The following is a 24,875-nucleotide window of genomic DNA, read 5'->3' as shown; positions in this document are numbered from 1 at the left end:
CAGACCCTCCCCGCTAGGACGGCGTGGAGGGGACGAGAGTCGAGCGCTCGTCCCCCTCACCCCCCAACGCACGGGACAGCGGGGTGGCAGCAGGCACGGCGAGGGTGTCTGCACAAAGCAGGGGAGGAAGATTCCTTGCGACCCCCGGCGACAACTTTCACCGGACTTCAGCTGGCAGCCCCGTGTCCGCCTACCTCCCCTCTCAGCCAGTTTACCTCTAAGCACACACCCCCACCCCGCGCCCAGTCCCGACCCGGCGCCCCGGGCCGGACTCCGCCGCGCGTCCCTGGCAGCCCCGCAGAGGCGGCGACGGCCTCGGGCGCGCGTGTGTCTACGCCGCCCAGAGGAACTGGGGGTCCGGGGGTCTCAGGATGCGAGTCCCCGGCTGGGCTGGGGCCAAGGCCCGGCGCGCGACCAGAAGAGACCCGGCAGCAGGAGCGGAGGGAAGGAGGAGGAGGCGAGGGAGGAGGAGGAGGCAGGAGGTGGGAGGAGGGAGGAGGGAGGGGGAGGAGGAAGAGACCGCGGCTCTCCCCGCCGGCTCTGCGTGCGGAAGAGTTTGCCGCGCGAGCAGCCGGCCTCCCGCAGGAGCCGAGGGACCCGCGCGGCGGCGGCCGGGAAGCAGCGGCCGCGGAGCTCGGAGATCCGCAGCCGCGGTGGCGGCGGCGGCGGCGGCGGCGGCAGCGAGAGCAGCGCCTCCCGCCGCCGCCCGGGAGGAGCTCGCCGCGCCCGCTCGCCGCCTCGGCTCCCAGCGGCGGCGGCGGCGGGAGGCGCGTCTCCCCGGCCCAGTCAGCGCCCGGCCCCGCGGGGTCGTCCCGGCCAGTTACGAGGTAAGGGGCCGCGCCCGGGGATGCAGGGGGCCCGCGATGGGAGTCCGTGCGCACTGGGTCGCGGGACTCGGTCACCTGCTAGCCGGCGCTGTGGACGCGCGGGGCCGAAAGGGGCGTTCAGGCACGGGGCTGCGCGGTGCGGGGTCAGGGGCGCAGGATGGTGGGGCCTCACCCCCACCCCGGGTCCCGCCGCCCGGGACGCCGCGTCTTGCGGGACTGCAGCGGCTGCCGGGTTGGTGTGCTCCGTGTGCGTCTCGCCGTAGGAAGCGGAGAACCAGGCACCCCGAACCTCAGGATTCCGGGGAGATCAGAGGGTACCGTCGGGGTGGGTAGGGGCCGTGTCCTGGTAGCAGCCTGGAGGGTTGCCCTGTAGCCTCTCTGAGCCCCACCGCTCTCCTTTGCGAAGAGTGGGGAGCCGGGGAGCCCTAGGGAGTGCGGCGTGCGCGCCCCCGGCCCGCGATCTCTCGGGGTCCCTAGGTCGGGTTTGGTTCCGGGCCCGACTGGGTACCCAGTCTACCCCCTGAACTGGCTCTTCGCTTCGCCTTGCCGCGGCTCCCCAGGTTGGATGCCTGCGTGTTGTTTTGATAGGAGGTGTGCCCCCTCCCCGGGCGGAGGAGGGAGATGCACCTTTGACCTTTCTGTAGAGCGGCGCAGGGTCGTTTACCCGGGGGTAGGGACAGGTGCCAGGGGGCTAAATTAAAAACTAACCCCGCTCCTCTGCCTGCCACTCCTTAACTGCTCAAGGTAAGAAAGTTTGTTTTCAGCCCTGTGATTCATAAATAATTAGTAACCAGTTTTGTAGATTAAGCAAGATGGAAGCCTTAAAAATACACACGCACTTCCAGAAAGTCTAAAAACTACCACGGTTGTATCCGGGAAGCTTTAGTTCAGAAAGTTAAAAGACCCGGGATTCAACAGGTGTTCAGGAGGGGGTCCGAGAGGGGAGAGCCCCACCTGTTTGTCGATAATACCTGCTGCTTTATTATACTGCCCCAAATTCATTAAATTGGCTGGCCTGTTTCTTTACACATAAAATATTTGAGTAGTTATTAACTCAATTAGCAGAAACGAACTGGTCATGTGTGATCATTTAGAACCCAAATCTTCTTTTCCTTAATAGGAGGGTTTTCCCTGTTTGGACTTTCCAGATAATTAGCTGGAAAGCTGTTCCTGGCAAGGTGTAGCTCTGTCCACACCTCTATCTAACACTGACTTAGTACCTAACTAGTGAATTGACCAACTAACTATGGCTTGCATTAAAGCAGAGCTGCCCTTCTTAGGTGGGAAGTGACAGTTTGAAATTCAAAGGCAACTACTAGGTCTTTCTGTCACAAAGATTTCCTTAAAGGGAAAGTCTGGCAAAAATAACCCATTAGATGGGGGCCTCCCGGTGGCTCAGGCACTTAAGCATCTGCCTTCAGCTCAGGTCATGATCTCGGGGTCCTGGGATTGAGCCTGGTGTTGGGCTCACTGGGGGGGGGGGGGGTCTGCTTCTTCCTCTCCCTCCCCGCTCCTTCTGTCTCTTCTCTCTCTCTCAAAATAAAATCTTTTTAAAAATTCCCAAAATAACCCCCCAATAAATATCATGTTTAAAGGTAATATTCTGACTGGGATCACTATTTTTGCAAAAGCAAAAATAATACATTTTTAAAATCTCTGTTTCATTGTGCAGCTAAACCAGGACCTGTAGAAGTATTGGCATTTCTCAGCAGTCTTAAACATTTAGTTAAAAATAAAGTGTGCAACATAAAGACATTCAATACTTGTCTTCCATCTCCCAGAGAGATGGGGATTGTGGCGTAGAAGAATTGTAAATGTGCTGCTTTTAGCCATTTTCTTCTGGGAAATTGATGTCTCTATTTATTTGCTGATCTGTCCCACTGTGCGTGACCATAGAATTGGTTTTATTCTTACTATTCCCCCAAATGACTCCTGGGGAGGTGAGAGAAGGGACTTCATTCTGGAGGAAATATGTTATTAATAAAACGTTACCCCCTAAAGAGTTAAATGTGCCAAGAAAAGAACGAAGTGAGGCTTTACTAATTAGTATGATGAAAAAAAATTCCCTGATATGATGAGAGTGTTCAGATGATGACTAAAGAACTCATCTCTATGTAGAAAATAACAGTTGTTTTTAAGCACGTTTGGTCTTTTAAGAGTTTGGGTCCTTTTTACTGTTTCTGGGTGTCTAATGAAAATGATAAAAATAATGAAAATGGTAAAAATAATGAAAATGGTTTAAAAAAACCCACATCATATGATGTACGTCATTATTAAGTTGAATTTATCTTATTTTTTGAACCATCTCTCTTAAGTCTTGGTGATTTTTATAGCTGGCTCTTCATCCTGCCCCTTGATTTCTGGTTACAAATTCAAAATTAGTGATTTGTTCAGATTAAAATAATACTGCATGCATATACTTTTTATATAATCATCTGAATATGTTAATTTTTTTGAAGTCTTGCTTTTGACCCTTAAGAACCCAAAGGGCTAAGTTCTTTTTCCTCATTTTTCAAACAAGTAGGTATCTTGTTCTTCACATGAAAAAGTCAGTTTTTCCATTGTGATCCGGACACTGATTGTCCCATGCTGATCCCATGTAAGCGGTGACATTTCTTTCCCATGAGAGGTCAAATTACAAGGTGTTGAAAATAGCCCAGTGACTCAGTATTCTTGGCTGCTTTACGCCAACGGTTTAATTGGCTGCATCATAGAAGCATCTAATTGAGTTTCACATTTAAATAGTGGAAATGATACTTGATGCATTATTTGCTTACACAAATGTTTAATTAGCATGTTCCTGATGTTCATTCTATTTGTAGCAAAGATGGGAGGTCAGGGACAGCCACATTCGTATTGCCCACCAAGTCTCATCCCTATGAGGCCTTGTTCACAATAGATGCTCAATAAAGAGGTGTAGGAAATGAGCTGAATTGTTGATGCGAGTTATGTAAAGGTTAGAAGTTTGTGAATGCTAATGGAGTACTTAACTATGAGTAACTCAAGTTTAAATCTGATGATTAATAGTACCATGGAACACTAAATAAACACTTATTAAATGTGGACCTTTGGTGCTCGCTTCGGCAGCACATATACTAAATGTGGACCTTTGTTAAAAAGAATTTCTAAATGCAGTCATTAGCTAAGGCACTACTGTTGCCTGCTGAATTCTTTGACATTGGGGATGACTTGGCATTGTAAGTGAAGTGTCCTTTCTTAGGTAAAGTTCCCTCAAAGATTACCTGAACTTCTGTGGGTCATAAAATAATGTGTGGTTTCCATTTGATGATGTAGAATAGAAAGGAAAGAGCTTCACTTCTACAGTGGTGGGAGAAAAACAGTGTTAAAACAGGTGGAAGGTGCCAAACGTCATGTCTCAAACTTCACAGTGCATGTGATTTCCTGGGGATCTTGTTAAATGTACATGCTGGCTCAGCACGTCTGGGTTGGGACCCAAGATTCTGCATTTCTCACAAGCTACCATGTGCTCCTGATGCTGTGAAACACCAGCAAAGTTCTGGAACACACTTAATGCAATTCAGCCTATGTTTACTGAGTGCCTACTGTGTAGTAGGCCCAGGTGATAGAAAAATAAAGAACATGAGTCCTCTCTGCCCCCAAAGAGCTGATGAGATAAGAAAGAGAGAGAGATTCTTTCTAGACTGAAAATGAGGTCCTAGACCAGAGAAGGGCCCAGGAAAGGAGATTTTCTGGTAGGGCTTCCACATTGCTGACCTTGACCTCTAATGAGTCATCTTTGCATCGAAAGCTCTGTGATCTGGCAGAAAATAAAATGCAGATCTTGAAATCAGTTAGACCTGAGGTAGCTACAGTTACCCTGCTCAGCTACTGTGTGACTTGAAGCAACTTTTTTAACCTCTCTGAGCCTCAGTATCCTGGTCAGAAAAATAGTGGGAATATTGCTTCCCTGTCATGTTGGTAGGATTACCAGTAAAGGACACATGCTAGGCATAACAAAAGTGATTGTATTCTTGTCCGTGAGGAAGAGGAGGCTGGTAGGCAAGAGGAAGAAGAGATTCCTAAAATATTCTCCACGTAGCTCACCAATTAGAGAATCAATTTTTTAACCAACAAACTGAGCATGAGCAGTAGAGAACCAGGCTAGGGCTAGAGGGTGGGCAGCTATGGAAGTTCATCAGGTACAAAACGGAATTTTCCAGAAATTCCAAAACGGAATTTCCATGCACATCTCCACTCTTCTCCTTCAGAGCCCTGGCTTCTGGTCAGCTGTGGTGATACCCTTCTAGCAGTAAATTTACCTGAGGCTGTGTTGATCAAGACCAACTGGTGGGGGGCAGTGGCACTAGATGGCCCAGTTGGTTAAGTGTTGGCCTTCCACATGGGTCATAATCCCAGGGTCCTGGGATCGATCCCCACATCAGGCTCCCTGCTCAGCCAGGCTCCCTGTTCAGCTTTTCCTCTCCCTCTGGGCCCTGCCCCATCCCTGCTTGTGCTCATTTTCTCTCTATCTCAAATAAATTAAACAAACAAACAAACAAACAAACAAACTGGTGTTCCTGTAGTCAGTCACTCCTTCAAAATATGGTTCAGAGGGAAGGGCAATTACCTTTCCTCTTTGAGGGACATTGGTACCTTCCCTGGCAAGGCACTTTTAAGGAAGGATTAAGCCATCAGCCAATCCTTTTCAATTTGATGAGTTACCTGAAATTAGTGCAGGGTGTGTCAGAATTCATCAGGCAGACGTTTTATACTTTATGCTCTGAGCTGATTGTTTCCTCCTGATGTCTGGGAAAGATGGATGTTCTAAGGCAGTGGTCTCTGTCATCCTGATCTTAGGAGGGATAATCTGGGAATCTGGATGACCCTCAAAATGTTTCAGCTTTGCTCTACTTCCGTGTATGTGTATATATGGACACAAACACACACACACACATATATATGTGTATATGCTAGATATAGATATTAGATATGTAGAGATATGAAATATATACACACACACACACATATTAGAGTTCCATTTATTATTTGCAAAGGAGATTTTACTGCTACCATTCCCACTCCATGCCTCCCTGCCTAAAATAAACCTTGAAAACCAAAGTTGTAAGGGAATGCCAAGGGCTGTTTGATACGTGGGGGAAGGAAAAGTAGAGGAAAGATTGGAGCCAAGGCAGGAAGTCCTTGGGAAGTGGAGGGGTAACAAGGGAGGGAAAGAGGGCAACAAGCATGAGAGCACCCAGAATGGAGGTCAGAGCAGTGGCATGACCAGAGGGTGGGAAGTGGGGAAGCCAGGGACCCAGCTTTGTGGATGGCTGCCTTGCGGAAGGCCGGGAGGATTTTGTTCCTGGGTCTTTGAGAGTCATCCAGACATCTAGTAGAGCCAAGCCCATCTAAAGAAAGGCAAATGACAGAGCTGAGCAGCCTCATTCTTCCCTCTCCCAAACCCAAAAATGGCACTGTACAATTTCACAAAGGATATTTGGGCCCCTTCAAAGTCAAACTACGGAGAACAGGAGAACATCTTTTAAATTATTATATTTCTGTTATAAAAGTATATGTAATTTTTGGAAAACAGAAAAAAGTAAAGATCATGAAGATCACCTGCAATCTCAAGGTGATTTTCCTTTTGGTCTTAGATCAATGCATTCAATTTTTTTTAATGTTAGATTTTTTAAAAATATAATATAATCTCAGGGCACCTGGCTGGCTCAGTCAGTAAAGCTACTGACTTCTGCTCAGGTCATGATCTTGGGGTCCTGGGATCCCACTAAGCCCCAAGTTGGCTCAGCTCAGCAGGGATTCTGTCCCCCCCCCCCCCCCGTCATGCTCCCCTTCTCAAAGAAAATAAATAAATAAATAAATAAATAAATAAAATATTTAAATATATGTCATCTCGTAAAAGTTTCAAATAATCTAGGACCACCTCTAGTAAAAAGCTCCCCTTCACAGTCTGTGCCCTACAAGAGTTGTTCCCCTTTTTGTGCCTGGCAGAACCCTCGTTTGGCTGCAGTATCTATCATGCTCCCCCACATGTCTCAGGGGTGAATCCTGATTGGCCAAGGCTGCGCTGGTGGGCCTGCAGTCCTTGCCAGTGATTGGCTCAGCGTGAGCACGTGGACTTCATCTTGGCCAATAAAGCATGAGGGTGGGTCACTCGGAAGCTTCCCTGGTCCTTCCAATGAGATGAGTGGGGGGAAGCCGCCCTTTTCTTCTTCTGGCCACACAATGCCTATAAGTGGGGCAGCCCTCAGCCACCAGAGCAGCCTAGCCCAGGTCCCAGCTGGCCTGCCAGAGAATGCAAAGGTGAAGAACTGGCCTCCATAGTGCCCTTGATCTTCCGAATTCGCCCGCAAAGAGTCTCCGCTTTGGGACGTTTGGGAGATCCTGAATCCTTCCAGGCCACTGATAACAGGTCAGGTTGGCTTTGTGCTCACTGTAGCCAAAAGCATCCTAACCGACATACCCCATAGCTTTCCACGCTTCTCAGGAGATGAACCGTCGGGGTGTAGTCCGCTAGTCATTTTCCCGCGCATTATATACCCATATTTGTCCGTTTTCTTTTTAAACTAACAGAACTTATACCATGCATTTTTACGTAGCGACTTTTTTTCAGGGTTATTTCTTATAGCTACTTCATTCTTTTTAAAGACTATGTAGTCATACTTGGAAGTATAATTTATTTAACCCACTTTAAACATCCATTGTGCTGTTTCCAGTTCTTACTATTATAATCTATGCTGTCTTAGCTTCTTTATCTGTATATCGTCGGGTTCGGTCCAGATTCGTCTAAGTCAGGGATTACTAGGAGGGGATTCCTGAGTAAAGGGGCACATCTGTTGGATGGATAGATGCTGCGAAATGGATGACTCTGACCACTGTGTCCGTGCCCCTTCGCACCCACCCACCCATGTCTGAACCAGCACCGTGCCTTACCAGTCTCCTGAATCTCTTTTATGCATTTTCACATGCCCGATGTCACACCATTTATAGTTTTCTGTTCTGATTGTTCTCCGTAATCTGAACATAGGCATTTCCCCATGTCATTAAATATTCCAGGTAAACATAGTTTTAATGGCTGCACGGTAGTTCATGATAATCCTTTTTGGAGTGTTCCAGTGGTTTGTGAAGACACAAGAGAGAATATTTGAAGTTGAGAGTATTGGAAAACTAAGCAGACATCATCAACCTTGCAATGATCTCAAAAGAGTCCTGAAAATGGTATTAGGAGACATGCCCCTTCAGTGATCTGTTTCTAAGAAAACTCTGAGGACATGGCCTTCCACACTCTTCTCATCCAGTCACACAGCAGGCTGCCCCAACCGTTTCAAAGAAGCTTTACTCTTTCTGGGACTTGTAGGGTTTACAGTATTCTCTATATATTCTCTGAATATATGGGAGTCACTGAAATACTTTGTGAGAGGTGCTTGGGTGGCAAAGCTGGTTAAGCATCCAACTCTTGGTTTCAGCTCAGGCTGTGATCTCAGGGTGGTAAGATCGAGCCCTGCATCAGGCTCTGGGCTCAGCAGGGAGTCCTCTTAAGATTCTCTTTCCCTCTGCCCCTCCAGCTCATGCTCTCTTTCTTTCTCGCTCCAAAATAAATAAATAAATCTTTAGGGGTGCCTGGGTGGCTCAGTCAGTTAAGCTACTGCCTTCAGCTCAGGTCATGATCCCAGAGTCCTAGGATCGAGTCCTGTGTCAGGTTCCCAGCTCAGTGGGGAGCCTGCTTCTCCCTCCCCTTCTAGCTCGTGCTCTCTGTCTCCCTCTCTCTGTCTCAAATAAATAAATAAAATCTTTTAAAGATTTTTTTTTTAACTTACTTATTTGACAGAGATCATAAGTAGGCAGAGAGGCAGGCAGAGAGAGAGGAGGAAGCAGGCTCCCTGCTGGGCAGAGAGCCGGATGCTTTGGGTCTCGATGCCAAGTCCCTGGGATCATGACCTGAGCTGAAGGCAGAGGCTTTAAACCACTGAGCCACCCAGGCACCCCAACAAAATCTTTTTAAAAATAAATAATGTAATCTTAAAAAAAATACTTTGTGCATTGCCTGACACATAGCTGACATGTGAGTTTGTTGTAGTCTTTGCAATTCAGAGAAGGAAATCTAATGTTTCCAGGAAGTTCCTGGAAATGGGATAATTCCATTTCCAGTCTGGGGCCTGATCTTTGGTCCTCTCTGTGGGCCTACAGTCCTCTTGGGGTAGTTTGACTAGAAGCCCATTGCAGTGAAATTCAGATTTGTTGTTAGTGCTGAGAAAAGCCCAGTATTTTTTTTTTTTTCCAGTCCAGAACTAGATAACCGATTTTATGCTGTTACATTTTGTAAGGGTAAGGGATGTTTGGGAGATCCTGAATCCTTCCTGGCCACTGATAGCCGGTCAAGTTAGCTTTACAATCAGGTAAAGTACACATCGCAGGGCGTGTGCTCAGTCTGCCTGCTGACACAGTGGGGGCAGGGGGAGCTGGCGAAGTGGTTCCAAGGGGGTGGGTGGGGACAGGAGGTTGCCCGTCCAGACTTCATGGTTGCCCCATGAATACTTTCCTCTGTGCCATCTATGAAAGACATAGCCTGCAGTCACTGCATAAGATGCCTGCTCTTCTGAAGACCATGATCTAATGAAACTGAGGAAAACTTTAAAACCCCAGGTTTGGGGGGGTGGGTGGGGGGTGGTGTGTGTGTGTGTGTGTGTGTGTGTGTGTGTGTGTGTGTGTGTGTGTGTTTGGAGTGGGAGCAGGCGTTTCACGAGGATTGTTACCCAGAACGTTCGCTGTGTAGCTCTGGCCTCTCAGTTCATCTCAGGAGCCAAAACAGAGATGGTTGTTGAGCTCACCAAGGCTTTCATGGTCAGGGAGAATTTTATTTTTATGGCTTCTCCTCCCTTTCCCTTCACAGCGATTGTCAGAGAGATGCAGGCACAACAGAGTTGCATGATAGTTTTGAAGAGGCTTTATGATCTCTCAAGTTAGGGAACTTGATTCTGTTTCTAATCATATGTAGCCCTTGGTTGATAATCATCTCTTGGATTTATGGCTCAGGACAAACTGATTTCATTGGAGGTAAGGAAGCTCCTTGTCTCAGAGCTGTTTCCGGGACTTTCCCACAATGCTTCCACTCCTGGCCTCCGTCTCCATCCTGAGTGGTTAGTGACCTTGTTCCAGCTGGTCCTGAGATCATGGGAGCACTTGTCACACTTGCCACACTTATCACAGAAACATTTCTGGAATTGATGGCTCACGGCCACCCACCAGGTTTACCAACCAAAGGAGCTGGAACTGGGAGTTTGCAGGTGGGGTGCGGGGGAGACACAGCTCATAGAAAACCCTTGGACTTCTTTACTTTTGTTTGATCAGGAAAACCACCAGTTTTGGAGATTGTATCTGGGGAAGCACAGAACCCCTTGATTTAGAGTTATACTCGGCCTTGATGAAAGCAGTCCCCTCCCCTGTATTATACATCCCCTTCTTCCCCCTTCTTTGCTGTCATTCACCACCACCCCCACCACGCAACCCGGCTCTTAGCTCCTGGTGCCCTACATCCCTCGCTTGCTCTCGAGGGAGCCACAGGGGCTGGCCTGGCAGGGGCCCCAGCTGCCACTCTCTGTCGGTCCGCTCTTGCTTGGACACAGCCACCAGAATCACTGCTCCCGTCCATATGTGTGTGTGTTATTCTCACAGCCAGGCTGAGCTCAGGCTGGGACTGTGAGCTCCGCCCTCCTCTCCCCCTCACCCACCCCCGCCCAGTACCCCTTGCACCTCCTGTGAGGCTGGCGCCCAGGTGTGTGTACAGGTACACACCATACCTGTTCCGGGCTGCCCCACAACAGATGGGACCCACTCAACAGTGTCTAAGGAAACGGGATGGCGCCCCGCTCCCTCCGCAGGGCCTCAGAGCGTCTTGGGTCTGCCTCCCCACTTGGGGACAGCTCCTCCAGGACTCTTGGCCCATGAGTTCTCTAGAAACCTGCTCCAGACACTCACCTGGGACGTTTCCTGGCTGTTTCTGTCCTGATAGTTGTTTGCTTCTCCTCAACCAGGGCCCCACTACAGGGGCCACACAGCTCTGGGGGTGCCATTCATTCCCCAGTGTCCCAGTGTGCCTCCGAAGCAACCGTGCTGAGCGGCCGGGGATGGGGTGGGGCTGGCTCCCATTTGTGCCACACACATGTGGACTCTTGCTCTCTGGGGCATGTGGAGTGATGCGGCAGGAGGAGTCTGTGACCCTTCCAACTGTCCAGTGGGTTTCTTCTCTCTTTTATCTCTCGGTGAGTGGGCTGGTGGCAGTCTCTAAGCCTACAACAGGACTATTGTAGCTAACCTGTTGCAGAGACCTGTACTGGCCCCTTGCAGGCAAAGACCCAGGAGAGAGTGGCCGTGCCTAATGAAGGAGACATTGTGCTTTAATTTTATTTATTTTAATTTTTTAAAAAAGATTTTGTTTGTTTATTTGAGATAGAGAGCATGTGTGTGTGAGAAAGAGCACAAGCAGAGAGGAGAGGGAGAGGGAGAAGCAGACTGTCTGCTGAGCAGGGTACCCTGAGATCATGCTTAATTTTTAATTTTAAGATTAAAAAAAATTTTTAATTTGAATTTTAAATTAAAAAAAACTTTTTTAAAAGATTTTATTTATTTGTTTAACAGAGATCACAAGCAGGCAGAGAGGCAGCAGAGAGAGAGAGAGAGAGGAAGGGAAGCAGACTTCCCGCTGAGCAGAGAGCCCAATGTGGGGCTTGATCCCACGACCCTGGGATCATGACCTGAGCCGAAGGCAGAGACTTTAACCCACTGAGCCACGTAGGGGCCCCAATTTTAAAAATTGTAAATTTTAATCTAAAAATTTTTTTAATTTAAAATTTTAAAAGGAGAACAGTTCCTTTTGTATTCCGGTGTCTGTGAGGTAGTGCCATGTTTGCGGGAGCTATAGCTGTTCCGTGTGGCCCGCGGTTTAACCCGTCCGTGTGAAGTCTCCTGTTTCTGTCTTGCCGTGTGTCCCAAGTACGTAGCTCTGTGAAGCCACAGAGTCTCATTCCTGTCTGTGCTACTGTTTGTGCATTAGGATGAACTGACTTGAGGCTCTGTTTGTGTTTTCTAGCAGCTTGTGTTTGACAGCTCTTGTATATATTGTTTACACAAGCTACCTATAAAAACACTCAGCCTTTTCCTCAGCAGCGGCAGCGTTGACCCATGACCTGACCTTAAAGCACAGCGTGTGAGTGGCCATCCCCATAGGGGCGGGCAGCATCTTAAATGGCTTGATGAAGACAGCTTGTGGCCTGGAGCAGGAAGCCGTGGCTCCCTGCCATGGTCACCATGGCCAAGTGACCTTGGCAAGTCACAGACACCCCAAAATTGAGTCTCTTCATCTGCCAAAGGGAGGTGTTAATACTAAACAGTGAAAAACAAGAGAATGTCCATTACAGCGAAAAGTAGTGGTGCTATTTTTATCACTCGCTGCTGGGACTAGCTCTTCCCTCAGACTCCCCACACACACCATTTCCACCAATAAATGCCAGCCTCAAGGTGATTTCTTTTTGAATGAAGTGCTTGCTTTTTTTCCGACAAGGTACACGCTAGCAATTAAAGACACAATATATCCCAGTGTTCTCTTGAAAGCTAACGTCATGGGAAAAAGTGAAATACTCAGACTATAGAAGCCAAACACTTGGCAGATGCTGGGGGTTGCACACTTTGCTTTCAAAAGCTTTTGCCATTTTTGAGAACAAAGTAGCCTGATAACCTTTTGTATCTGAAAATTCAGTCTAAATCAAATAGACCTTGCGTATTCCTGTGGATTCTGGTGTGCGGGGCCTCCCACCACGATAAGTGTGACATGTGCTATTTCTTATGACCTCTTGTTTTTTCTAACGAGGGTTGGCCTGCAGAATTAGGGCTCAGCTCTCGCCGCCCTGGAAGGATCCTGTTACTTTCCTCCTATGTCGTGGTCCCCTAAGGAACAAGAAACAGCTGTCTTTCAGCGGAAACAGGAGTTTACTCTTTGGATTGGACACACACACACACTCACACTCCCACACCCTGATTCTGGCTAATAAGTTGCTTTTGCAATAGAAGGAAAGGATCTACAATGGACTGTTTGTGTCCCCCTAAAATTCCCTGATCCTAACATGATGGTATTAAGAGGTCGGGCCTTTGGGAGGTGATTAGGTCATGAGGGTGGAGTCCTCATGGGTAGGAGTAGTGTCCTTAGGAGAAGAGGACAGAGAGCTAGCACGCCCTGTTTCTGTCATGTGAGGACACAAGAAAATTCCCCCATCTGCAACGAGGAAGAAGACCCTCACCGGGACCAATGGTGCCGGCACCCTGTTCTCTGACTTCCCCCCTCCGGAACCATGAAAAATAAATGTCTGTTGTTCAAGCCACTCGGTCTGTGTTAACTTATTACAGTAGCAGAACAGAGGAAGACAGGACCTCAGTGTCCATCCAGAACAGCTTGGCTCATGTTTTCCAGATGAACATGAGAGGCTCCGAAAGCCAAGCGGCCTTTCCCGGCTCCCAGAACTCGCAGCTCCTGCAGCCAGGCAGGCCCGCTGACCCATTCCAGAAGGTTCAGGGCTTCCCTTTTCTCTGCTGAGACTGGAGCATGTTGCCTCTGAGGCTGGAATCCAGCCCCACGGCAAGAATGAGGCTCCCCCTGGCCCTAGCCCCGCACTCAGCGCCCAGAAATCCTGGGAGGGAACACTGCAGTCCAAACAGCCAGCTCCCCCCACGCCCCATCGTCTTATCTCGCTCCGTGTTGGGCAAGGCTGCTCTCTGACAGGAGTATAATAAGATAAGGAAACCAGCGTGCCGGGGCGGCCGGGAACAGGGAGAAACAAGCACAAGGCTGGACAGATCGTCCACGTTCACTTCTGGAACCCACTCGTTCTTGTAGGCACTGGCGTCCGACTTCCTTCCAGATAAACAGAGTATAAGCACAGCAGTCCCTCGAGTCTGTGGTGCAGAGGAAATGCCTGCATATTTGAACAACTTCGACAGGGCTTCTCATGCCCGGGGTGGGGCCGGGGTCCACAGCAGGACGCGCTCCCTGCAATCCCTTAGTTTTGTCACTGCCACTCTGGGGGCATCTCGTTGTCATTTTTCCCTAATAAATTAGGCAGCATGAACTATCATTAGGTCTAGGGCTCAAGGCGGGGCTGCACTCACCTGGTCATGGTCACGCCCGTGAGCTCCTTTGCTTCCACCGTAATGTCTCGGGGGAGCACTAGTCGATTCCCATTTTATGTAACAGATACCAGGGCTCAGAGATATTAAGTGACGTGCCTGGGAACATTCAGAGCAAGAACTTGAATGTAGCCCTTTAAAGAAGGACCAAAAACAGAACAGCCCGTTTGTTTTTTTTTTACTTTTTCTGAAACTCTCCTTCTAAGAGGATAGGACGTGTACGATGCAAAGCGAGCATCTTGAATAGGACTTCTGTAGCTTACGCGGCTGTCTCGAGCAGGAGATTACTGTGTGGCGGCTGGGTTCGGGCTGGGGTAGGAAGCAGCCCCGATTTGGTGTCCGTGTTCAGCCCAGCCCTCGGGAAGTGGAGGCCGGGTGTCAAAGGCCGTGAGGGAGGAAAGCTGGCAAGAAAATCCTTGTCAGGCAAAACCATTGTGCTGTTCCTTGCCATCTCTTAGTAGCTAACCTGCTTTTCAAAATTATTTCTTTGGCTGTAATAAGGACTCTTAAATCAGGACGCTCCTTACATCTCTCCTCCTTTTCTCTGGAGGCAGAGAGCAACAGAGAAGTCAGCACGAAAAGGTGGGGACACCATAGCACCCCATTTGTGAGACGCCATTTCAGCTGAGCGTCATCAGCCCCAGGGCTTAGAAAACCAGCAGCTGACTGATTTATGGAGAAGCCTCTCAGAAGTTATCACCTGAAGTGCGTTTTCCCATCTTTGTCCCCTGCCCACGCAAGTGTGAACCTCGGCACTCGGTGTCATTAAGGAAAAATCCATGCAGGCAAAATGTTGAGAGTTTTGAATAACGGGTTCTGGCTCCTGGGGTGATATCTGCCCACCCCCTTCCCCCCACTAGCTTTGGACCGCTGTGGGCCAAGGCGCTGGGCTCGTCTTGGGGGTGAAGCCCTGAGGAGCCCTGTTAGATCACTTATCTTTGTCTGGCTCCCTGTACCCACCACGGATAGAAACGGAAGCAGAACCCCAAATGACCGTGAGTGAGGGAATTTGGTCTGTTCCGTGATTGGCATACATAGGCACGTGGACACAGAACCCCTTGGCTCGGGTTTGTACCACACCCACACCGAAGAGGCAGGAGGATTAGCCATCCAGCACCTTCTCAGAATGCGTGTGTTACACTGACCCAATGAATCTTTTTTTTTTTTCTCTCCAGAATCCTTGAATAACATCTATCTTAATTATTCTGGGCTGTATCTTGCTTCACAGAGTTCTAAACTGAAGAAACTGATTTGGGACGGTTTTCCAGCTATAGCTTACAGTTGCGCCCTGGGCGATGATGAGGGGGGATAGAGGGGCTGCGATCCCTTGTTTTCATGGCCGACCGTGTATTAATATGAAAAGGAATTAACTGTGATTCAAGGGCCACTTGAATTCTGATTACGCGGGTAATCTAGCCCACGTGAATTCCCTTCATGATCCATTCCCCACACACAGAATCAGCATCTCGGTTTCAACGTTTCCCTGGTTCTTGGGTGTTGCACTTCGTTCCTAGTATGAGGCCCATTCCTCGGGCCCCAGGAGCAGGGCCTGGGGGAGAAGTCTGCAGGGCGTGGGAGTTATGGTGCCCCCCAGCTTTCTCAGATAGGGAAAAGTGTGTTTGGAAATAGGGAAGAAGTTTGGAAAGATTTAGAGGCGAGGTCTGTAAATTGTGAAATGTGGTCCTCCTCTTAGTTCTTGGGCAGACATTTCAGGATCCAGAATTAAAAACAACAGTGCCTTTGTGCAGTGATGGTGGCCCTTGGATGGCAAATTCTAGTAAATTCTGATGCTCGCAGACACCAGAGTCTTTCAGCTTGCCCCCACCCTTCCAGGGCTTAGTAGTGTTCTAGAGCAAACCTCATATCCCAAGATTTTTTCCAACCAATGTAGAAGCCTGAATTCCCTTGAATTCAGATAGAGGAAATAATTGATTCTGATAACTCAGGCCCATGGTGGATCTCTTTTATATTCTCTCTCAAAGCTAGGCTATAAAATGCCGTATTTACCCCAATGTCCTATTCTCTTTATTATACCTAACTACAGATTACCTTTCTTCAGATAAACAGTTTACATTTTGCTTTTGCAGTTTCCTCTTTCAGTGACTATCAAGAAACTTCTGGGAACTATTTGGGGTTGGCTTCCAATCTGATTGAAGACAGACACTGTCATCCTGGGCTTTGATTCTTATGACCGAGTCTCCCCAGGATGAGTCCTCTAGGAGAGAGTCGAGGCTGTGGAGCTGGAAGAGACTCAGTCAGGCCGCCAGGGCCATCATTTTACAGAAGAGGAAACTGAGGCTGGGGCCTTGCAGCGGCAGAGCTGGGCCCAGAAACAGGTCTTAAGCCTCCGGGCATGAGGTCATCATGCACCCTTCCCTGTGCCTCCCCTTATATTTCAATGTAGGTGCTGGTCATTTTACAATCAGGAGCAGGACTTGTAGTTGTGAATTAAAAGACAAATACTGAGTACTGAAGTCCCCAGATCGCCACCCTTGGCTTAGCTTATCTTTAGGATTTCCATAAGGTATAACAATAAACATTTAAAATTTGCGTTTCATGGTCGTAGGCACTGATTTCACTTCTTTTCCTTAAAGATGAATTTCCATAGTCACTGGATTGAGATGGAGAGACCAGTGGCACCAGGACCAGGAGACCCTGGTCTCAACCTGGTTGAGCCCCTTTCAGCCACGGGGAAGTACTTCATTTCTCTGTGTCCTCTGAGAAATTGAGAATACAAGCCCACCTTCCAAAGGCATTTGTGTGATGATCAAGTGAGATCATTGAGGGTGAACATATTCTGGAAATTGTTAGTGCCTGAGAAGTGTAAGTGGACAAGTGACAAATGACTGTCTGATTCCATTTTAATTTAAAAAAAATGGGTAAATGAAAGGACCGATCTCTTATGTCAGAACATAAGAACACAATGCTTACACATCAGGGGCTCAGAGTTAGGCTCCTGCTGTATTCCTTCCCAGCTGTACTGCTCAGGAAAGCTGCTGAAACCTGGAACCCTCCCCATCCTCCCGTCAGCAAGGGGTCTGGTAGTGGCTGCTTCATGCTGTTGGTCTGAGGATTCACGGGCATAGTCTGTGCAAAGCCCCTAAGATTGTGCCTGGTACTCAGTAAACAAGTGGCGTCTACTGCTTGTCACTGTTAAGTTTTCTTCAGTGAACATTTATGTTCATGCCAACTATACCTAAGAAAATTGTGGAGAAAGTGTTAAAAGAGAAAGAAGCAAACATATCCCTGGGTGGCTGGGATCTTGCTATAGGGCTGCATAGAAGAATGACCAGGACCAGTGGCTGGCTGTTCTGTCCATTGACTAAGGGTTGGAACATTCCATAGCCAGACCGATCCTGCAGAAACACACACACACACACACACATAATTAAGCCCCAGGTGCCAGGGAGACTGGAGTGCTATCTCTCTAGGTATTTACCTTCCAAAGGGGCAAAGCCCAGACCTTAGAGAACTCTCTAGGTCATAAAAGCCCAGACATGTGGGACTCTCTGACTCCTGGGGCGATTTTACATTCAGAATGTCAAGGTAGGAACCCAGGGTCCTTTCTGTCTCATCTCCAAGGAGCAAAGGTGTCTCTTCCTCCTTTCTGGACATGCAGAGAGAGAGGCAGCTACTTCTCCCCTGTGCATAAGTAGAGAACATCCTTTGTCTTCCATCCCTCCTCTCTGGGGTTCAGCCAGCACGCACGTGGAGTGTCTCCACCGGCTCTCGTCACCTTGCCTGGGGTCTAGGCGTGGGCACCGATGCTGCAGCGTCCCTGGCTGTGGGTCTGGGTGTGAGTGTCCCTATAGAGCCGTCTCATGTTTCTGCAATACCCACATACGTGAAGTACATAACGGTGCCAGCGGGCAGCATCTCAGACCCTGGATGGTTTGACAAACAGGCCACATGACTGGGCACATCACTGTGCCCAGAGAAACCTATGTCCCGTCTCTGAGACATGTTTAAGGACAGCACAGCCCACAAGGGACATTGGCAGGACCAGGAAGCTGTGGGCAGTCTCTTCCAGCGTCCCTTCTTTAAGCAAAGACACCCCCCCCACACACTGGTACATGAATAAGCTGCCATTTTTTACAAATTGTAGCTGGATCCTTTTACAGAAGAGTACGGTCCTAATGAAAGGACTCCGTCCCAAGCTATTCCTGGAAGAAGTGGAGAATGCTGGCGTCTCCTGGCGTTTCCCCTTCTGATCAGCCTCATCTGGGAATTTAATCCATTTTCTGATCAAAGTCCAAAGTCTCTGTTTTGTTCAAGCTTTAATCGTTGGCTGTAAAGACTCCTTGCTATTGCACGCACACACATTAAAATCGGGTTACAGCCAAACAGTGATTTGGTTCTGAGGCCTGGGGCATTGGGTAGGAAAAACACATTAGATAAATAGACAATCATACCTTCATTATGGGAAGGGACTCCATATTTCAGGTACCAATTAACAATGTTTTCAGCATGTTGGGAATATTTTATTCTACACGCTGAATTTTCTATAGGCTGAAGGCTATGTGTGAATGGTTGAAATGGCCCCAACCCGTGTTTTCTCTCATTTTTTTTTTAACACTCAGTGGTGCAAAAGAAGAAAAATGATTTAAATTCAGATGCTTTCCAAACTCCAGTATGAACTTCCACTTCTTTGTGATTCAAAAAAAAGAAAGTTTCCGTTTCTTTAAGGAAGCAGATAATATATTTCTGAGGCCGGCTGAAGAATCCCTTTATAAAGGAAAGTGGATGAGTCTTGGGAAGGACTTATGTTTACGGATCAGGAAGCCCAGTCAGGACTTCTTTTACCTTACCCATCAGTGAATTGTTTGGATGGGTTGAAAGATGGGAATTGCTGTGTGACATCCCATACCAGACCGAAGCAATTCCAGTCCCACTGTGTGCTGGGATGCCACTGAGGGCCAGCCTCTGAGCTGGTGCTTGGAGGGGCCCCAGGGCCTTTGGCTGAGGATGTTTAGAGGCTCAGGGGCTCAGATCAGCCAGCATTTTGATGACTCTCCTTAACCATGTATTTCATACTCAGAGCACCAATTTTCAGAGAATTAGAAGAAATAAAGATACATAAACTCTACTGAAAAGTTCACCTTTCTTTCTCCTGGCAACACAGAGGAACCTGTGATTATGAAATGATTTTTGTATAATTCCCCATTGACTTCACAGGTGTCGAAGCTGTAGGGTAGAAGGCTGACATGCGTAGGTCCAAGGGTGCATTTTGAAACAAATCCTTCATAATGCATTGCCTTTCCAATGAGCTGTTCGGTTGATGAGTTGGGGGGGGGGGGGCATTTCTGGTTGTTTTCATTCTGGATCAGGGAGTAGTCACTACTGATGCTGTCCGGGGAAGTCATGTGTACGAACTGAGTGTAAGAAGAGTGTCTTGTGGTTGTCCATATTGGTCTCGTGTAGGTCTAACCTTTTCCCCAGAGCAGTGGTTGACCCTTTCATCGAAATGAATTTTCCTCTGGCTACTCTGGCTCAGGAAGGAGATAGACAGGCAAGGATGAGGAAGGCACGAGCAACACAGGACTGTGGAAATACACAAGAGCCAGCCAGACGAGATCCAGCAAACGCTGCTTCTGCAGAGCTGACGAGACAAGGGCGTCGGCCACCCTCTCTTGCATTTTGGAAGAGACTCAGGGGCAGGCAGAGGACAGGGGAAGGTCTATAGTGGAGGCAGGGAAGGCCCCCCGTGTGCCCTGATGGGAGGCCGTCGGCGTGGGGAAGCTGGAGATGGGCTCCAGAATGTGATGCATTAAGGGTCTGGTAGTTCCATAGGTGGCAGTGGGGGATGTTGGGAATCAGGGAAGTTATTCATTTTTACTCAAGTCCTGGACATTTGGGGCTGATCATTACAGAGGCTATTGGTTGGCATTTTGGATTATGGCTAGTGGAGGTGGCCTGACTTCCTGCAGGCATGACATGGAGGTTGCAGGCTGGCTTCCCGGGCTGGGGACGGGAGATAGCACTGGGTTTCCTGGCCAGGTTGCTGCAGGGTGGGGGGTCCGAGTTCTGTCTCTACATATGGTCTGGCCGTTGTTTGTTTGTATACTTAGGATCTCAGGACCAACATGGCAGTGGCTGAGAATAAACAACTGACCAGCACCGGTTAGCGTGGGAGCTCCTCAGGCTGTGGAGCTCCCAGTCAGGCAGTGGGCACTGAGAGTGGTCCGGTGTTCGCCAGCAGGGCCCGCCCTGCGACCACCCGTTATCAGCTGCGCACTTGGTCATGAGGCACACGGACACCAAAGTGTTTGTGTGCAGAGAGCTCCTGACTGCCATCCTTAAACTCGGACTTCACGTTAGTGAACCACCGGTCTGAGGGGCATACTGTTTTATTGGGCAGGAAAGCCCCATCCTGGTTTTTAATAGTGACTGGCTGTCTTCATCATCTGAGGACTCCCTACAATGGAAGATTCTCGTCTGTCTCGCTTCACCCCTGCTCTCGGCCTTGACAGGGCAGAGGTTTTCTGGCCAGGAATGAAGTCTTCCCAATCGTTCTGATAATGTCCTTCTTTAGTCATTTTCTTGACACCTACCAGAAGTTCAATGTCATGGCCTCCCTGCCCTGGGCACTGTGTCGGGCCTGAGACCAGTGGAAGCCACGGCCAAATGGCTTGGCAGTGTTGTACCAGCCCTGGTGCCCGTCGCTGTGGTCCCGACAGCCCCCCGGGGTGTTCTTCTGAAGGGGGTCCCCCTGCCCCCCAGTTTATTGTTTGTGTGTTTATTGTGTGTTTAACATCATTGGTAGTCGAAGGGGACATTAGAAACCTTCTTTCTAGAATTCGAGAATAAAGTTTTCAGAGTTTAAAACATTAAGTTTTACACAAAATGTGTCTAAAGTATCTAAGTTTATAAATAAACTCTAAAAATATTATGTAGGGTTTTGAAAGACATCTGCAAGTTTTGAAGACGGGATGGTTTTAAACAGGCATTTCTTCTCTTGCCTTTGTGTGTGTTTGTACTTTTAAATTAAATGACATCCTCTGAGTGTAGGAGTTAAGTCAAAGCTGTGGAGATTTTTTTTTTCCATCCTAATAACAACCCTTGTGCCATTGACTACCAAGAATAACAATGAGCCTTTTTTTAAGCTAAAAAAGAGTATTTATTTTCGTCGATGAAAGAACAATTATTCATGTCCTTAAGTTATTTAAGGTATTTTTATGAATTCTATGAATACGTCATTTTGAAGTTCAACCACACAATATAAAAATAAATGTCTTATTCCCTTATTCAGGCCCTCCACCTGAAATATTTGGGTCGTGGGTCTCGGCCTTTCAATAATAATTGCTAACACTTGGGGAGGACTTAGATGTGCCTTCTGCTGTTGGAAATGCAGTGACTATATTAACCCATCTGCTCTGCTCTTTAGCCTCACTTTATAGCTTGCAAACTGAGACCCAGAGAGGTTCAGTCCCTTGCTCAAGGTCGCATAGCCACAATTTGGACCTGGGCCATCAGACCATTGACCCTGGGAGGGCCCACTTGCATGCTGTTGAAGCACTTAGTCTCTCCCTGATTTCCTCCTAAAACATAAGCTTGGACAGAAGAAAAAACATTACTATATGTTTATATCTCAGAACCCTTTGTACTTTTGGAGTATAAGACATAATGATGGTCATTAGGCTCTTCCCTTGAACTTGGCCCGAGCTGCTGCTAATGTGGTACCCACAGGCGAATTCAAGAAAAGACAAGAAGAATGATGTGAAACCAAAAAAAAAAAAAAAAAGAAAAAAAAGAAAGAAAGAAAAGACAAGAAGAAAAACAAGGAGGAGGTTGGTGGTAGAAGTATTTTATGATTATCTTCTGATTTCATTTGTTGTTGTTGTTCTTCTTTTGATTAAATCGGTTTTAGCAGACTTTTTTTTGTTTACTATAATGAAATATTGAACTGAACTGAACTGTCCACTGAAAGATGGCCACAATGGCCAGGTTCATGTTGTATATATTTTACTGATCAATCAATAGGAAGAAAAAAATGTTCAAATCCAAGGAGCTGGTGAGCAACTCCTCAGCAAGGTGTGGTGCCCTTAGGAGGCGTGGGTCGCTTTGGCTGGAACATAGTGAGACTTTCCCGAACGCATTCACAGTCTGCATTAATCTCACAAGGTATCAGAAGACCTCAGCAGGATATGAAGACCTTCAGAAAGAAGCCAAGAATAGTGTAGAAGTGCCTCCTTTTCGGGCAAGAAGTGGCTGATGTAGTGACTTCAAGGACCACTTTGGTTCCTGCTGTGTTTGGGGAGTGATGCCCACAGATAAAAACACTGTGAGGATGGGCCTTCCTGTGCTCGAGAGGAGAAAACAAAGGATTGATGAAGAAGGGGAGTCCCTGGCACGTATTTTTAAGTTTGATGGATTTAGTCTCTTACAGAAGCGAATGTCTTCGAGGACTTTCTCTGGCAAGGGGGAGGCACAGTACTGAGGGCTCGGATGCCTGACTGGGCCCAGGAGGATTCAGCCTCAGCCAGGTTCATGTTTTTAGGAGGATTGTTATGGATTTTTCGAGAGTCCTGATTACAAAGTCCTGTGGGTTCTTGATGATCTGCTCTATCCCTATTTTTTTTTCATAAGCCTTGTTTTTTTTTTAGGATGCAATTTTGGAGGATTTTATAATGCTCTAGAAGAAATGTCTGCATCATACTCGGGAGGGTAATGTCCTGAGAAGTTCTTATAGGAACAGGGACAGGTCAAGATCTGGATCGGAACTTGAGTTTTTGCCATTCTGGGCTCCAAGGGAAGTCACAAAGGATCTCAAGAAGGAGGAGATGGACAGTCAAAAGAGAATTCGCAGAGCCTCAGATGCCCTACACAGTGTGGCACAGAGCTAAGCCAGGTCACCGTAAAACAGTCACCTCTAGGCCTAGAGCATACACTGTTTCTCTGAAGCATCCTATTGAATGACAGGAATATACACATGCCATCTCAGGTGGGAAAGTGATCTTTTGCTTAAATGTGTGGGTGTTTAAGAGGTTACCTGCATAATCAGAAAATACGGGGCCAGAGATACCTAAAGAGGACGTTTCTCTCTAGTCAGAGACTAGATAGATCTAGAGCTGGAAATTATTTTAGATTTGACATTTACGTTGTCAAGAAACTTTCCCATATGTCCAACAAGACTTTCTATTTAATTTCAGACTGGTAAAAATAATTCTATTTGAGGGGAAAGCTTGTTGTTATTGTTTGTCCCGAATTGCCCCGACACCTGTTCTCTGCCTTGACATGCCTCATCATGAGCCCCAAGTGCCCTGCTGTAGGGTAGAGCCAGTGTATGGCTGGGACACATCAGTACACAGGGCCCACTCTGGCATGTCACCCGACAACATTGTCCATACATCAGTCTCAGGAGCATGGGATTCCCGTATGTTTGAATCTGGTTAACCTGAGTTTAGAGACTCACTGGGGTGAAGAAGGTAGTCAGTGTCCTTCCCCAAGTACTGCTCCATGAGCAAGACGCACTTTTTCCGAATGATTCTTCTAGAAGCATTTATTTTAGCTAATGTCGCACCTCAGCCTAAAGTCAGCTCCCCTTTCTCAGGTTTGGTTGGTAGTTGAGTATAGGACTAAAAGTAGTTAAGGGACCCTAAACAGCGTCTTCAAATAAACTGTCACCTCCCTGCTTAATTATGACCACTGATAAGTCCTGGAAAAGAGAGGATGGTGGCCGCAGGTCCGAGGGTGGGCATAGTTGCTAGCAGAGGCCAGCTGTGAATTCCAGCCCCATTGCCCGTTAGCTACAGGAATTTGGGCACCTGGTGTCATGACCCTTGGCTTCAGTTTGTTTTCTCACAGAGACTGAACTATAGATGTTCCCTACGGTCCCTTCAGCTCTAAAATTTCTGCCTCAACTATATTCAGATCACAACATTATTATAAAGTTATTATGAATGTGACTTTATTGTATTTACAAAAAGCTATAATGTGTTTCTTAATCATCAGTAGAAAGAAATTAAAATTGTTGAATCTCTTTTTTTTTAATATTTTATTTATTTATTTGAGAGAGAGAGAGTGAGAGAGCATGAGCAGGGGTCAGTAGGGGAGAGGCAGAGAGAGAAGCAGACTCTTTGCGAAGCAGGGAGCCCAATGCAGAGCTCAGTCTCAGGACGCTGAGATCATGACTTGGGCCAAAGGCAGATAGATGCTAACCAGCCGAGCCACCCAGGTGCCCCTAAAATTGTTGAACTTTTAACTTTGCTCTAAAGCCGTGTTGTGGAAGTTTTCAGGTACCAGGAGTTTTTTCAAGGCTAAAATTTGTGGAAAAGAGGTTTTGAAAAACTGGAGAGAGGTAGGAGGGAAAGAGAGGGAATAAGGCATAAGTATGTCTCCATCAGAGGGCCCACTATCTGTAAGAATTTGATGTCAGCTAAAAGAGGCCCACGAGTTGGTGACAGAGGGAGAAATTACACTGTAATTTTGGGGAAGGTAGTTAGTCATTTTGAAAAACAAAAATCTAAAATTTCACATCTTCACTTTACCCTAGATAGCCAACTTGAATTCCAGATAGATTTAACAGTGATTTTTTTTAAAGTAGGAGAAAATAGAAAAAGAAACATTTGTGAAACTTAAGTAAAGAATTTCCATAGAAGAACAAAAAGAAGTTGCAAAATAAAATATTGACAGATTTGATTTAAACTTCTGTGCTTCATAAAATGGCAACCAAAACGTAAAGACAATTCACCTGGAGAGGATACTTGCTGAAAAGAATGAAATCTTCAGGGGCACCTGGGTGGCTCAGTGGGTTAAAGCCTCTGCCTTTGGCTCGGGTCATGATCCCAGGGTCCTGGGATCGAGCCCCGCATCGGGCTCTCTGCTCAGCGGGGAGCCTGCTCCCCGCCCCCCCCCTCTGCCTGCCTCTCTGCCTACTTGTGATTTCTGTCTGTCAAA

General features: G+C 47.5%; 1 protein-coding gene across 7 annotated transcripts in view; it reads left to right on the top strand.

Moving 5' to 3' along the window:
* The first annotated feature begins 528 nt into the window (after positions 1–528).
* The window catches only part of NPAS2 (neuronal PAS domain protein 2), a 156,630-nt gene continuing 132,283 nt past the window's right edge, over positions 529–24,875 (top strand). For all 7 annotated transcript variants that reach the window (XM_045981207.1, XM_045981205.1, XM_045981204.1 and 4 more), the window contains exon 1: positions 529–827. The gene's annotated coding sequence lies outside the window, so the exon portion shown is untranslated. The remainder of the gene's footprint in view (positions 828–24,875) is intronic.

Source organism: Meles meles, chromosome 16 (assembly GCF_922984935.1).
Source record: "Meles meles chromosome 16, mMelMel3.1 paternal haplotype, whole genome shotgun sequence".
NCBI classification, from domain to species: domain Eukaryota; kingdom Metazoa; phylum Chordata; class Mammalia; order Carnivora; family Mustelidae; genus Meles; species Meles meles.
This window is presented reverse-complemented; position numbering and strand designations above follow the sequence as displayed.